Raw genomic sequence first — 5,000 nt, forward strand, 5'->3', positions numbered from 1 at the left:
CACTCATTTACTTGGAGGCATCTTTAGTAAGCAATAATTCTATTTCTTTTATTAAGTCGACTTTATTGAATTTATACATTCACTGAAAAAAATGTTGTGAGAGCGCTCTCCAGGATTTTACATTGACCATTAAATAAATCATTCTTCGAAAACACGCAGAGAAAACGAAATTTCCTTGATGAGGCATTCAGTTCTAAATAAGGAAAGAAAACAAGAGGGAACATTCATTACAGTCGAAGTTGTCGTAAACATTGAAAAAAGAACACTGCATTAAACCGTTGAAAAGCGTCAAATGAGGAATATTTTTTTTTTCTTAAAATATATATACTATGTTTCTCTCATTTTGTATACTTATGGGTAAGATAATTATAATTTCATAGCGACTTACATGTTTCATAAGCAAGCTAAAAAGTCAAGAAAATAATAATTTAGGCGAAATATTGGTTTTTGCTTATGAAGTCACATGTGGGTGGGAAAAGCCACTAGTAGTCTGTCATGGGTAAGTTGTATACCAGGAGTACACATCCTTTCATTTCTGGGATCATCAATAATGAAATTGCCTAAAGAAATTGTTTATGTAGGTAAGATTACACAATAGCTCGGATTCTACTGAATAACTGACTTTCGGTAGATGAAACAGGGAAGATGGCAGGGAAGCAAATTATTTCTAAATAAGTGGACGGCCTAGGTGCACAGCTGTTCGACAAGATCACGGATCATTGAACGGGGTCAGTAAAATCCACTGACCAATGTAGGTGCAATTTAGAAAGAATGCATGCTTCCAGGAAATGTTAAAACAATCTGCAACAGACCACATAAGGGCAATATATATCATCATATTCTTTACTAGTAAACCACTGGTGATAAAGGATCATTTATCAGAGTAATCTGGGATTTAATTTTACTCAGGGACCATCTGTGAAAACAAACAGGGCAACATCCTTGGATTATGATCTAAGGGGACAACATCACGAATAAGAAATTTTTTGGTCAAGGTTCAAAGCAAAAATGTGACACTGGCACTACATTGGACCATGATAGTATGTCGATACGCTAATCAGCCAAAATAATGGAATACCAACTTTAATGTGCTTACTTTTTTCTTTCCTTTATATGTTCAGGGTTTGTATGTGAGTGGTAGGGAGAGTCAATAGGATTACTACTGAAAAAGTTCATTCAAGAGTCTTTTTGATTGCTTTCTACCAGACAGATACTGAAATGTAAAACTGCAGCTGCGGAAGCAGGCTATTATCATTATCTGTTGTCTATGTATTATGTTGTAACTACTATAATGGTGATGGATAGTGACAACAGGCGATTTAGTGTGTTTCGGGAAGGTATTCATAACATGAACGGGTTTTTATTAACGCAAATGAGAGTTGACGATAGTCAAAATAAAATTAAAGGCTGAACGGTTGAGAACACAGCCTCTTTAAACACTAAAATACCCGTTACTAGGATGAAAACAATGATAGCAGCGAGTACGTGTGAGACATAATAGCCACCGATGTGAGCTGAAAAATTTTATTGTATTAGAGAGAGAGAGAGAGAGAGAGAGAGAGAGAGAGAGAAAGTTGGCGGGGGCCCGGGAAAATGACGTTGAACAAATCGACGGGATTATAATAACGTGTATAATTCACTCGATACAATAGAAGAATATACATAGCATTGCACTGAAGTGATCGATGGAGGGGAAGTAAAATGTCAAAATCGGGGAAAAATGTATGCTTTAGGTGTACTAATGGTTCTTTAGCTCGCGTATGTCCTTCGGGGAGAACGATAAACTTAGAATGTAAGTTGTTGTTTTGCTCGCGTAAGTCCCTGAAGGAAGCTACTAATATGAAAGAGAGAAAAGTAGGAAAATAAGAAAATAGATAAATAGAACAGATGCCCCGCGCAGTGTTTTGTAGGTAAGGATATGAAGGTATAATAGGAGGCAACAGCGTGAAGGTAATTGGACAAGTGCTGTAGGGCCTCTGTTTATAGTTTTCGTAGAGACAGAAATAGCAAATTCCTGGTCTTTCCAAAGTGAGAGTTGAGTAGTTTTTTCCTACCTTGTTGGCAATTAGGGAGAGAGAACGGCCGTATTTTCATGATTAATTTCTCCGAATATTTGTCGATAGTTATGACGTTGTTGAATCTTTATCTGCTATTTTCTGTGAACTAGGAGGTTTCTTGACACTCTAAAAGATAGTGTTCGAAAGGTTGTTGAATGATTGTTTCACAGTAAATGCCCTGTCTTGTTCTATCTCCTGCCCTTTGCTAGCTACAAAGATATCGTAATCTTCAGCTGTGTATAACTACTGTTAGTTTACGTGCAAATCCTGTGGATATGAACTGGAAATTGGTAGTTTTCTTAGAAAATTTGGGAATTCTTGCGCTTTCACAAGAGACTTCCTGAACACTGCTTTTTACTTGCAATTAACGATATGCCACTGCTGTAATTTTTAGCTCGGTTGGTGAAGATCTTAGTGGAATCCCTACTGCACTGCACTGCAGATTGCGTTTTGCAAGGGCGTGTACTTCTTTTCTTAGATCATCACGTGCCTAGAAGTCCAGTTATATAAATTGCATTTGTCTGCCTCCCTTTTGGTGGAGAAGCGATTGGTAAAGCTTTAGTTAAGGCTTGACTGGCGCCTCTGGAGTAGATATGTATCGTTGGGAGTCTTACATTGCTTTTGCAATGGCTATTAACTCGGTCTGAAGGGTATAGAGGCATTGTTTAAGAGCCGCCGACAAAACAACTCCTGACTCCTGGAATGCTGAGATTAACTGGCACGTCGGTGATATACATATATTGGGCACTTCCCTTCTGCTCGCAAATGTAAATCTGCTCAGAGTATTAGTAATATGTATTTCTCAAATAGTGTAGGTTACCGTACGTATAACATCTTCTTGGAAAACCTCATCGGATCTTTTTTCAGAGTCCATGAACGTCATTTCATATCATGAGTTAAGTATATCTTAGTTTTACCAGACCGTGACCAGGAACCAATTGGTTACTTAGCAACGGGACCTACAGCTTATTGTGGGATCCGAACCACATCGTATCGAGAAATTAATTTCTATCACCAGAAAAAAAATTCCTTTGGTTCCGCGTAGGCCGAGCCGAGAATCGAACTTCTGACCACCGGATAGCTAACCAAGCGCGAAACGCACTCGGCCAACGAAGGTATCAGGAAAAAGTGCTAGTACGTGAAATAATAAACCTAATTCAGTTCAACAGGATTACATCAGTTTGTACAGTTCACTTAACAAATTGTAATTAAGCAATTTGAATCTTGTCAACAAACCTTTTGCGGAATACTATAGTCCAATGTTAGCAACCAGTTTATGTTGAAATCTACTGGACCTCACAAAGTGGTGGTCCAGAGTTCTAACCTCGCTCATGCCTTGATGACCTTCGCTGTCAAAACGATATAACTGTCTTTGTAGGTTATTAATGAGATTGATGAGGTAATCCAAAGTTCTGTTTTTGGCTCGTCTGCGGCTAGTGCCTTGTTCTGTCTGGTCCTGTTTCCTGTAGAGATCTTGTGCAGGTCTAGGCCACATGTGCATACGATCGGTCTCCAGGACATTATGCAACTGTGCAATGACCTGCACCTTTCCTCAGACGCTTATCTGAAACCTTATAACTGTTAAACTATGTCAGTTTGATAATGCAAGTTAAGTATATCTTAGTTTAACCAGACCACTGAGCTGATTTACAGCTCTCTTATGGCTGGTCCGAAGGATTGGATATTTTTACGTGGCTAGGAACCAATTGGTCACTTAGTAACGGGACATATAGCTTATATCGAGAAATGAATTTCTATCAACAGAAATACAGTCCTCTGATTCCGCGTTGACCGGACCGAGAATCGAACTTCGGACCACAGGATTGGTGGCCGCTCGCGAAAACCACTTGTCCAACGAGGAACTTGATAATGCAAGCATTTGCAATTACTGTAGCTAGATTTGAGAGACAAACGTTATCTGAAAGATCAAACATGATCAAGAATTGTGGGTATAATGAAACATAAATGCAAACCACTATTGACTCTTTGCCTAACCTTGTATGTTTAACTAATATGTCCTATTTCTCAGCCTGGGCCCATTTGACTGTTCCGCCACACCGCACACACACAGTGAACAAGGAATAGTATACTCTTATTTATCTATGTGTAAACTGGTTTATTTTCTGTCTGCCATAATTGAAAGAAACACGACTACACGAAAATCATAAAATAATTCTATACATACCCAAGGAAGTTAAGACATTCTTAGAAATTGCATGAATTCTCTGTCCTTCGTAGCTTCCGATAGTACTCTCTTTATATACCAGACGATGAAAAACCAGTAGTTTTACGTTGTTAGAGAGAGAGAGAGAGAGAGAGACAGAGAGAGAGAGAGAGAGAGAGAGAGAGAGAGAGAGAGAGAGAGAGAGAGAGAAGCATGATTCAGTAACATACCGAATAGTTTCTCATTAGGGTTAACATTAAGTCCTAAACAGTTTCATTCGGGCGAAGCTGCATCAGTAAAGTCATATTTCCGTCGTGATTTATTGCGGGAACACTCATCTGTAGATTATTTGTCCATTTATGCCTCTTCCAAACGTTACTCGATTAAAAACCAAAATAAATCAAGGGCTCTTTGTGGAGAGAATTAGACGTGGACCTGAAAAACTACGTTGTGAGTTTAAGAAACTAATGAAAATTGACGTGTTGTTTGAGGAGCAACCAAAGTGGATTTTTATTACTTCCTTGGTGTAGGGGCAGTTTATTTATTTATTTTTTTAATAATGTTACACTAAGATTGAAGGTTTTTTAAGCTGATTTCTAAATTAAGATATAATGATAAAACTGACAGAGTAGGGAAAATAGCAATAACACCATTTTAGTAGATAGGAAAACTGTACTAACTCTTTTAAAAACCCACACGAGGTTATAATAAAAAAAGAAATACGTGCACGGTTAGGAAAAGAGAACTAAATACAGAGAACAAGTTAAAAATTTCGGCAT

This window comes from Macrobrachium nipponense, chromosome 2 (assembly GCF_015104395.2).
Source record: "Macrobrachium nipponense isolate FS-2020 chromosome 2, ASM1510439v2, whole genome shotgun sequence".
NCBI lineage: Eukaryota > Metazoa > Arthropoda > Malacostraca > Decapoda > Palaemonidae > Macrobrachium > Macrobrachium nipponense.